Below are 11958 nucleotides of genomic sequence, written 5' to 3' on the forward strand. Positions count from 1 at the left end.
CAAAAGGAAGCATGACTGAAGGGTGGCGGGGGGATCTTAAGAAGAAATGCTGCACTTGTCTTTCCTACCAGCTACATGCTGGCCCTCAGGGAGAGAGTTAGAAGGCCTCCCAACTCAGCACCTTAGATTTTCAGTGAGAGGCACTGGCGCCTGGGCAGACAGCCCTAACCTTGTTCCTGGTTCTCGGCTGTGGAGCGTCTCCTGTTGGAACCTCCCCGCCTCCAATTCAGGTCACCGGAAGCAGAGCACTGCCTGGCTTGAAGGGCAAACAAGAACGCAGCTCTGCTCTGCCCAAAGGGCAGACACCTGTGTGCTGGCTGCGCCTTCGGGGTCACTGACATTTCCAGCGCACAGGCAGTGATAGCCCTTATCACGTGGGCACTGAAGTCGTCGTTCCTCCAGCTTCTAGGCCGCCTAGAGCATTTACCTCACATTCTGGCAATGCCGGCCTTTCTCGTTTTCCATGCCCACTGGTTCTCTTATAACATCAGCGATAATTTGGAGAAGCTGTTCTGAGGTAAAACTAAGTTGCTTCTATATCCATTCTTTATATCATAGGTAAGCGACAGAGTAGGGCCTGTGAATGCGCCCTCCAGTGTGCAACACCGCTGTGTGTGTTGGGGGAGGGGGGAGGAACTTGTGAAGAGATTGAAATTATGGTGAAAGCTGCAGTCTTGCTTGCTTCTGTTCCCTGGCCCAAAGCTGGAGGGACCGTTTCTGGGGCTCCCAACTCAGCCCAACACTTCCTTTTGCTTTGTTTTTGTTACTGTTTTGTCTGTGTTTTACACCGATAGAAATGTCTAAACATGAAAAGACACTGAATTATAGTAACTGGCCCATGTCATTCACATAGCCTTGAAGATCAGCAGGTGATTTAATCAGACTTTTGACTAAGAGAAAACAAACTAAAGGTGTTTATTTTTGTCTTAGCTACATTTCTTCATTACATGTGGCTAGACACCATGACCCAGACACATTATAAAGGAGTATATATGGGGCACATGGTTTCAAAGGGTGAGTCCATAACCATCACTATGGGGAGCATGGCAGCAGGCAGGAAGGTATGGCACTGGGGCAGTAGCTGAGAGCTTGTATCTTGCTTCACAAGCACTAGGCAGACAAAGTGAACTGGGAATGGTAGGAGCTATTGAAATTCCAAAGCCCAGCCCATTGACATGCCTACTCCAACAAGGCCACACCTCCTAATCCTTCCCAAGTAGTTCCACCAACAGGGGAACCATGTATTCAAATGTGTGAGCCTATGGGGACCACTCCGTTCAATCTGCCACATACTTCCTCCTGCTTTTGTGGATCCCTGCCTGCCTGCCTCCTGTTCTCTTCCACCCTGCAGGCAGGCTCCTGGTCTGTGCTTTATGCTGCACTCCTTTCTTTCTCTCTGTCACTTGCTTGCTTAATCTTTAAAATTATGTTTCTATACTTAGTGTGTGTTTGTGTGCATTGGTGGGTAACAGTGTGCCGGTACACAGTTACAGAGCTCAGAGGACGACTTGTAGGAATTAGGCTTCTCTTTCCACTGTGTGGGTGCCAGGGGTGGAACTCAGGGTATCAGCCTTGGCAACAAGGACCTTGACCCACTGAGCCATCTTCTAGGTCCCCTTTCACTTTTCAGCTACTCTTTTTTATTAGTTTATATAAAGTACAGTCATTTTAAATTGTAATTACCAGATATCTATAATCTTATTGCTTAGGGTGTATCTTTAGGATCTTCTTTGGTTCTATAGGCACAAATAAATACATAATACACATGAATTAGCATCTTAGTTTATTAACATTGAAGTTATTCAAATATAATAATATGTGATAGGTATTTCCCAGGTAATGAGTAATTAATATACTATGATTTGTATGACTATATTCTTCCATTGGATAAAAATTTCTCTTTTAATTTAACCAATCCTGCTTAAAATCTCAGATACTTAGGCTGTTTTGTAATATTATGCTATCATAAATAATATGGAAATACGTATTCTTAGTTAAAAGTTTTACACTTACCTCTAAGAATTCTCTTTGTGATAAAGGTCCCAGAGAGGAAAATTTAAATCAGAGTACAGATTTTTATAAGGCTTTATTGATAAAATGTCTTCACCAAGTATATTTCCACCTTAAAAATTTTATTTAATTTTTGTGGTGCTGCAGATTGAACCCAAACGTCATGTTTACTAGGCAAGTGCCCCATTGCCTGCATCCAGAACCTAAGGCCTCACATCCGCGAGGCTTGTAACTCCACTACTGCTGCACTAAACCCCAGTCCCAGAAACGTGCACTTGTGTTGCTGTGTACATGCTTGTTCTTATGTTCGGAAAATTATACTACTTTTAATGATAACATTTAATAAAGAAAATGATAAAGCATTGAGTTGTTTCTTATTTATTTGATTATGCTTAACTTTATTTAATTTTATTCTTTGGCTATTTATATAGACTATCAGTTCTTTAATATATGTATAAGTATGCTGATATTTATAGCTATTTTAACTTATTCCATGCTGATTTTAACATAGATAATTTTAACGTTTAGTATAGTCAGATTTACTAGTAATTTCCTTTTTATATGGTCATAGCCATTTTAAACATTCGCTTGCCAGGAGAACAGATGATTGTCAGATACATTTTCTTTGGTTTTGCTTTTTACACAGCATTGTTTAATCCACTTGGAAGAAATTACTTGGGAGATTACCGTGTGGTAGAAACAATATTTATTTCTTCGAGATTAAATTTGTTCTCATGCTTTATTTCTTTGTTTCTACTTGCATGGTCATCGCTTGACATGGTAAACCATTAACTCAGGTTTCATTACACTTGATGCTTTCTTTGAGAAGCAGTTGGTCAGTAGGCTATGGATTCTAGACCCTGTAGGAAAATATGGAAGGCAGTAGTCAGTTTCTTCGGGGTCTTTGTCAAACTGGTTTTGAGTTACAGAGAGAACTACTTAGGAAGTAACAAGTACCAAATGCCTGTCTCACTCTGCCAGTGCCCAGAACACCCATTGCTGCCGATTTTACCTCTACGGCTTCCTGAACTCTGGTGCCACCTCTGCCACTCATAACTCATGATGTGCTGTGTGCTTTAGATATTACAGACAGACCATAGGCCTCTGACTCTACACACAATGCCCTTTACTGTCCCGAGTTCATGAAGGCGCAATTGTAAATTGAGTCCTCGAGAAGCTAGGGACATTGCTTAAAGCTTAAAAATATAGATTCTGAATCCATTTCCTGCTTGGCATGTTAAAAATCAGGAATAGATTTTCAAATGTTTTTCTCCCAGGAATGAACAATACGGTAGCTGTCTATTGGTTAGCAGGCTGACTACAGTTCTGTTAGTACCCACTGAGCTTCCAGGACACAAGTTCCTGTAGGAATCGGCTATTTCTTTTGGTATTGCCAAGTTCTGACTGGAATGGAATTCTGTGTGGCTGAGACACATTTTTTAGAGGGAAGCAGGAGGCATAAAATCATTTTTTTAGTACGTGTACCCAATTTCTTATATTAATATTAGGTCATCATGAGTTGTAAACTGTAAACAGTGGTCCCTCTGTGGCTTCCTGTTGTCTGAGAAGATTAATCTCAAGTATAGGCTGTAAAGAACCCATTTGCTTACTCCAAACTTTAATGAGAGTTTCTCTTAACTAATATGACCAGATCAAAAGAGATGTAACTCAGAGTTGCAGTCAGCGTGAATGGCAAGACAAGCACATGGCATGGGTCTCAGGCTATTTATTTGAAAGACAAGTAATAATTACTAAAAATATAACATAGAAAATGCTTCTAAAACTCCAGAATAGTAATTTAAAATGAGGAAGTAGCTTCATGTTACCGAAAAGGCAGCTGTTTATCATAGGGGTTTAGCAGGTCCAGTCTGGTCTACTGCTGGTAAAGAAGCATTGACTCAGATTTCTGAATGCGGCTCTACGCTTTCCCTTTTATTGTCTGAAAATCCCCACAAAACCCCAAAGAGGATGCCAAGGTGCTTGACAACAGACGGTGTTCTAGTGGTAAAGGTTGAGCTTCTGAGAAACAGTAAGAATACTTCCATTTAAAACTGAGCCCGGTCTCTGAAAGGAAGGTGTACTGTTTGATTTTGTTTTTGTCAGCTTGACACAAGATACAGTCTTCTGAGAGGAGAGAATCTTAACTGAGAAAATTGCCTCCATCAGGTTTGCCTGTAGGCAAGCCTGTGGGGTGTTGTCTTTATTAGATGGATGGATCAGGTCCAGTCCACTGCAGGCCGGATCACCCTGGACAGGTGGTCCTATGCTGTAAACAATCTGAACAAGTCAGGAGGAGCATGCCAGGATGTATCCACCCTCTTTAGCTTCTGCTTCAGTTCCTGCCTCCAGATTTCTACCTGGACCTGCCGCTCTGGTTTCCCTCAGTGATGGAGTGCGGCTTGGAGGGTACAAGATGAAACACACCTTTCCATCCCCAAGGAGTTTTGGTCATGATCTCTATCATAGCAATATAAACCCCAACTAAAACAGAAGGATTTCATGTGAACTCTAAATACTGTTCAACTTGACCAATTATCCCTGTTAATGAAACTTGACCCATTTCATAATGTATAATAATTATTCTCATTCTAAACCAAATATTGAAATACCTCATCCAATGACACCTTAAAAAAAATCGTAGAAAATGAACGCACTTTGGAAATCAGTGTGGCGGTTTCTTAGGTAATTAGGAGTTAACCTACCTCAGGATCTAGCAATACCACTCTTAGGAATATACCCAAGAGATGCCCAATCATACTACAAAAGCATTTGTTCAACTATGTTTATAGCAGCACTATTTGTAATAGCCAGAACCTGGAAACAACCTAGGTGCCCCTCAATGGAAGAATGGATAAAGAAAGTGTGGCTCATGTACACTTTAGAGTTCTACTCAGAGGTAAAAAAAAATAATGGCATATTGAATTTTGCATGCAAATGGATGGAAATAGAAAACAATATCCCAAGTGAGATAACCCAGACTCAAAAAGATGAATATGGTATGTACTCACTCGTAAGTGGACTCTAACCATAAACAGGACATTGAGTCTACAGTTTGCATTACTAGAGAAGTAAATAATAAGGTAAACACAAAGAAAAACATATACAGATTCTCCTGGAAATTGCAAGTAGACAAGATGGCAAGGCAAAAGTTGGGAGCATGGGGGTGGGGGTGGAATGAGGGGAAGGGGAGATGGGAAGAGATCCTTTCTCCTACAAGGTCACACCTGCTCCAAAAAAGTAATACCTCTTAAACCTTCCCAAACAGTTTCACCAACTGGGGACCAAACATTCAAATATGGGGCCATTCTCATTTGAACCACCTCAGTGATGCTCTGAGCACTGTTTGCTTTAGGGGGTCTGAGTACACATGAGAGTTTCCGAAGCTAAGCCCTGGGAGATATGGGGAGGCTAACAACCAAATGACTTACGGGTCATCTCTTGATGCTTTTAGGATAGAGTATGTGTTATCCTAAGTATAATTAATGAAAACCGATGGTTTTATAGATATCAGATAAAAATTTGCGTATAATGAGGCTGAAGACTGTGGCTATGGTAGAAACTTTAATTAAAGGGGAGTGCTAACACCCTCCAAACAGTAGTGCTGGTCAGCCTGGACAAGGTGCACACATGTCTGAGCATAGTGTCTGAACACAGTTAGCTCGGATACTTAGATGACTCTTTATCAATGAACAATAAAGTTCCCAATAATTTTTAAACAACTTGTCAACATATCCTAAGCCTTCGTTTCCTTTCCTTTTAGCCATGCGACCTCTATCAGAATGATCTCTCTTATCCTAGTGAATTCACCAGACATCATTGTCCTTACCCGAGCCCCTTCTCAGCTTTTACATTGCCGCCCTCTGGTAATTCTCTACCTTAATTTTTGGTACTAACAACTGAAGATACTAGACTGTTTATTTTAGGGAATTCTACCTAAATTTGATGTTGGCCAAGACCGAACTAATCTGCGTGGCACAGGGCTAATGTTATAGAGTTCTTCATTCCAGACCCTCAACCAAGCCCCAGAACTGGGTCCTCACAGGGTAGGATGGAGCATACTTCCCATGTGACAACACGAACTTTGTCAGTCATTTATTTTTTCATGCATCTCACCTAATATGCAAATGAAGAAGAGGAAATATGGAGACAAAGAATGACATTGCTGATAAGAAATACAGCTGAATGGCTCCGTGTCTCCAAATCTCCTGGTTACAGTGTAGTGCTCCCACCTAATTTATTTACAAGGCTCTTCAGTTCCCTAGTAAAGCGGCAATCAGAACTGATTAACATATCCTTAACTCTTATCCAGATTTCCTGCTCTGCTAATCACATGCCCTTTATATGTTTGCACTGGGACTGAAGATTCGTTTATTCGGGAACAGGAAAGGATGTTCTGAGGGACGGTATTTAGGAAGTACACATGGTTCTCTGATCAAAATGTGGCACCAGGATACATTTTTAGTGGCTTGATGGCAACACGGAAAAGCTCCCCCTTCCACTCCGGCCCACCTGAGTGTTCACCTCTGCCTCTCTGCCCCTCGGAGCACGTGCTGCTTTGTATTTTGCACAATAGAAAAAAAGAATCAATAGTTTTTCTGATACATAGAAATGAAAGACTTTGTCGTGATCTTAGCTGTAGCAACCTCCTTGTGACACAGGTGTCAACAGTCTGTTTCGTAGACTGTTGGGAACAGCGATCAACTTGCTTGATCAGGTGCTGTTACATCACACAACTGGGCTTCAGGTCCTTCTCTTTTATATTTCTCTCTAGGGCTGGAATTAAAGACGTGCACCAGTACCACCCAGTTTCTATGGCAAGCTAGTGTGGCTACTAAGGCAATACCTAGACTAATAGAAATGACTTAAATTAAGATGTAAGAGCTCATTAAGAATAAGCCTAAGCAATTGGCCAAACTGTGTTTTAATTAATACAGTTTCTGCGTGATTATTTGGTTCTGTGCATCCAGGAAGTGAAAGTGCAGTTTCAGTTTACATAGCCCCAATGCGGGGCTAACCCACATGGCCCTTTGCCCACTTTGGGCACAGTAGTTAGGGCGCACCAGCAGCTCAGCACTCCCTGCCTGGGAAACCTGCTGGGTTAGGTCCACTAGGCATGCACAGACAAGAGAACATGGCAGATTCCCACCACTATACACAGAGATATTTTCAGGCCATGCAGAGCGTTGCATGGTATTTTTAGCTTTTACTCAGACTATAAGGGTTTGTGTGCTGCACGCTGCTTCCCAGTGTGAAATGGTGAGCTCTGCTGAGCTCTGCTCCCACCCAGCGGTCCCAGAGCTGGTGGCCAATGTTCCTCTGCCATGTTGAAAGGCCAAGAGATGAGGAACCAGCATCCAAGGCCGCTGCAACCAAGCTGCTTATGATTTTAAAAGCTCTCCTGGTCAAAAAATAATTACAAATATGCAATAAAGACAAATTCAGACAAAAGTAAACCTCTAAGTGGGTCATACTATATTTTAAAATGTACATAAGCTTAAAAAATGAAAATGGCTATAGGTAATTATAGAAAGAAATAGTTTTAAAAAATAAAACAAAGTTTTTAGGAGACTGTAAAGATAATATAAAAAAGACATGTAAAGATAAAAAATACAGAGAGTCTGGATTATGTATACTACTGTGTTTATGTTGAATATTTTGACTGTTAATGAACTTCAGAAAGACATTTGATTGTGGGGGGTGCTAAGCTAAATCAACATAAAGACAATTTGACTTCAAAATTTGGTCTAAGGATATGTTATTTTGAAAAAGAGGTTCTACTTTTGTTTTCATAAAGAATGGAAACCTGTGTATTCCTTCCAAGCTAGTATCGTGGAACAAGACCCCCTGAAGGATATTCATGAATCCCAAAAATCCTTTGTCCAAAAAATAGCAGGGAGTGGTTTAGAGAAAACTATGCCCAAATTCTCAAAATTATTGTTTATAAATGTTTACTTTCATCTTAAAATGGGTTGGTTTTAAATGGCTAGTGGTTTCTTAAAAAAAAACAAACCAAAACAAAGGGGATATGATATAGAGATAAATTCTCTGCATTGGTATGGATCTTGGTCTATTGACACAAATTTAAGGTCAATTTTGTTACACTGTGTATATGTATTTCTGCTTTTGCTTAAGGCATTGTATTTGTGTAGCTCATTTAAAAATGTAATGGATAGTTAAAATATAGGTTAATAGTCATCTATAGTAATCAAACTTTTAATTACATTAGTTATGTTTTCTAGATATATGGAGATACATTTCAGTTAGATAACCTTCAACACTTCAAAGACCTACAGAAAATTTGTCTGCTTCTGCAGTAATGAAGATAAATGAAATTTATGCCCTGGCAATGCTGAAGCATGCATGATCAGCCCATAGATAGCAGGTCTGTTGAATTTGTCCATATTGGATTCATGGTATAAGTTGATGAGGATGACTGACCAGGTCTCTTCCTCAAGAGGGCATCAGATCTCATGCAGGACCCACAGAAAAATGGCTTTTGAACTTGCCAAAAGAAGGTGAGACAGTCCTTCAGGGTTCCTGCCTCATGAAAGAGTCTGCAGACATTTTGGAGGATACAAAAGAAAGTGACTGACAAACTGCCAATATAGATAAAACAGTTTTTCAAATTTCCTGCTTCATGGAAAAGTCTGCCAAATACTATGAGCCTGTAGACTGAAGATGGATGCCCCAACATTACAGAAGAACTTTGGGTGACTGTTCAGGCAGCAAGACAATTCTGTCAATTCAAGAGGTTTGGAAGTTGCTTATAATGTACTTTCTGTTTATGTAGGTAATATTATATCCTTTTGGGATCTTTGGTGGAATTAAAGACAGATGGTTATAGTTTTTCATAGTTATAATAAAAGATAAATTAGATATACAACTTTAGCCTCACAAAAAATATGGTAACTGTAATTCTTGCTTAATACCTGTTTTGTTATATGCAATTTTACTATGTTAAAGTTAAAACCTTACTTTTTATTTGGACAGAAAGGGGGAGATGATATGGGATTCCACTCTGTATGCTATTAATATGTTTTATTATTATTGTTAATAATGAAGCTGCTTTGGCCAATGCAGGGTAGAATATAGGTAGGTGGGAAAACTAAACTGAATGTAGGGAGAAAGAAGATGGAGTCAGGCAAATAACAGTTAGCTGCTGTGGAAACAAGACATGTTAAAAATGAGGCAACACCACAGCCTTGTGGTGATACACAGATTAATAGAAATGGGTTAAATTAAGAAGTAAGAGCTAGCTAGGAATATGCCTAAGCTACTGGCCTAACAGTGTTGTAATTAATATAGTTTCTGTGTGACTATTCGGGTCTGGGCAAACAGGAAACAAAAGTGCAGTCTCAGTTTACAGACCAGTTGGGCTGTTTAACTCTCTGATCTGCAGACAAGCTTTATTTATTAAAATGCAAATGAAATGTCACTACAGAACAGCTACTAGGGGAAGGGCAATCAATTTTCTTTGGGTATGTGGCCCCTGAGAGGATTCTTCTGTTCCAGCACGTGGTTCTACACCCATGCACATACAGATAGCACTAAGTGGACTAGGTAGGTTTAGGGGAAAAAAATAAGAGTACACGAAGAGAGAAGGGTGTAAACAGAGACAGCCCTTTCATTCCTAACTAGCTCTTACATCTTAAATTACTCCATTTCTATTAATCTGTATATCGCCATGATGCTGTGTCTTACCAGTAAGGTTCTGCAGTTTGTCTTCTTTAGCATCTACACAGTGCCTCCCTGACTCTGCCTTCTTTCCTCCTCTTTCTCTACTTAGATTTCCCGCCTGGCTATATTCTGGCCTGCCATAGACCAAAGCATCTTTTTTATTAAACAATGGCAATAAAACACATTTACAGCCTACAGAGGGGAATCCAACATCAGGAGGGGAATGTGAGGAAGAAATTACAGAGGAAATAGGGAAGGAATTGGAGAGGAAAGATTTGAACAAGATCTGTCACATGGATGAGTAAAATTCTGGGACCAAGACAGAGAGTGGATGTTAGCTGTAAACGTCCTTGTCTGCTCGTTTTACTTCCTTTTCTCCAGTTCTTCCTTTGCTTAGACCTTCCCTTTTCTGCCTGAGGTCAATGCCCAAGGAACCACAAGCCTTTGAATTTTGTCTCAGCATCTACTGAATCAATCTAAGAAAAACACTGAATTTTGTTTCTACTTAGTGCAGAGAAGAAAGCATTTTCTAAATTCAAATGTCTTTTTAAGAGATTATGGTTAAAATGCTTGTGGTGGTCAGTTTTAATTGTCAATGTGAGATCATCTAGAATTTCCTAGGATTGTCCGTGTCGTGTTGGCATGAGGACCAGTCAGTGGAGATTATCTTCATTACATTAATTAAGGTGGGAGGACCTAACCACTATGTGGGGTGCCATTCCCTGGGCAGGGGATTCTGAATTGCACGAGCGGAGAAAGCAAGCTGAATCCTAGCATGCCTGTGTTGCCTACCTGCTCTCTGCTCTTGACTGTGGGTGTGATATGATCAGCTGCTGCAAGCTCCTTGGCTCCCCCGCTAAGGTGGTCCATACCCTGGGCATGGGAACCCAACAAATCCCTTTTTCTTGTTTTTATTTATTTTTTTTATCACATAGTTCATCTCAGCAAAACGAAACAAAATGACGACAGAGATCTTATGCTATTTCATCTCTAGTCAGACTATCGTTTGGGGACGAGTAACAGAATTGGTTAGGACCTTATAGCTGGTGACCAAGAGATGTGCAACTCTCTGTCCAGATATACCATGGTTGTTACAATCTTGGCGCAAGAACAGCTATGATTATCTGCATGGTAATCTCACACTCTTGTGCTTATTAAAGTCTCTTCTTGGGAGGAAAGGAAGGGTGACCAGTCATCCCTGGCCCCGCTGAATCTCACCTTGCCTCAGCTGCACGTCTCCAGGCACACTGTTACAAAGGCCCTTGGTGAGAAGGCGAGGAAGCCCTGGTTTATTCTGTTATTCTCCGTTCTCTCAGATTCTAGGAGGTGTAAAGGACCTAGGCGATGGTGGGAGGTTGCCTGGGTTGGAGACGCCAGTCGTGCAACCTTCTTAGGACTCAGGCCAGGATTAGGCTTTGTGGTGATGCTACTGTCTCAATCATCCATGCTTCTGTAAGGAACCACAATAGACTCGTTGGTTCACCAAGCTCAACTTAGAGGAATATTTTCTTTAGTTTGTTGTTTCCCTCTCTATTTGTAGTGAAAGTCCTGAAGTCCTGAGGAAATGTCACACAACACGAGGAGAATCTCGAGTTCAAGACTACTCTCAGATGGGCATAACAATCGGACATGCTGTATGCCAGCAACATACCTGTGTACATCTCCTCTGTGAGCTTGGCAATTGGTCTGTGTAGATGCACGTTTGTGCGGCATGAGGTGTCTCGTCCCGTGTTGGGGGAAATCAGCACTATGACTGCAAGAAAGTTGCATCTGTCATAAAAACTGTTTTTTCCCTTTGTGTGTATATTACAATCAGCAAGTGTGGAGATGGTGCATGAATATCTACATTGAAATTAAGACCAGATCTCTGAAGTAGAAAAAAAAATAAAAACATGCTTGTTCATGTGTTCACTACCAAAAGAGACCCTTTAACTTTAGTTAGAATAAATATAAGGACGTAATTGAAAATGTTGGAATTACAAGTGACTCATAAGTTTTTAGGAATGCATTACGTATTTGTATTTTAAATACATTTGTTTTTAAAGTGTTTTCTCTTACAGCCCTCAGCAGAGAAACAGAACATTTAGTTATGTTAGGTGCTATGGATATTCATGGAAAATAGTTACCAGTGTAGCTAAATACCACGTCTCCAGGCACACTGTTACAAGGGCCCTTGACGAGAAGGCAGGGAAGCCCTGGTTTATTCTGTTTCTCCTTTCACTCAGATTCTAGGAAAAGGAGTGATATAAAACTATCAATTACATAAATGTC

At 40.6% G+C, this 11958-nt stretch overlaps 1 long non-coding RNA gene across 1 annotated transcript; it reads left to right on the forward strand.

The window, feature by feature from the left end:
• Positions 1 to 272: 272 nt before the first annotated feature.
• On the forward strand, positions 273 to 11607 carry LOC125387853 (uncharacterized). Its single transcript, XR_015004343.2, has 2 exons — positions 273 to 517; positions 11228 to 11607. It is a non-coding gene; the product is annotated as an uncharacterized LOC125387853 (long non-coding RNA).
• The last annotated feature ends 351 nt before the right edge of the window (positions 11608 to 11958 follow it).

This window comes from Myodes glareolus, chromosome 11 (assembly GCF_982192425.1).
Source record: "Myodes glareolus chromosome 11, mMyoGla1.1, whole genome shotgun sequence".
NCBI lineage: Eukaryota > Metazoa > Chordata > Mammalia > Rodentia > Cricetidae > Myodes > Myodes glareolus.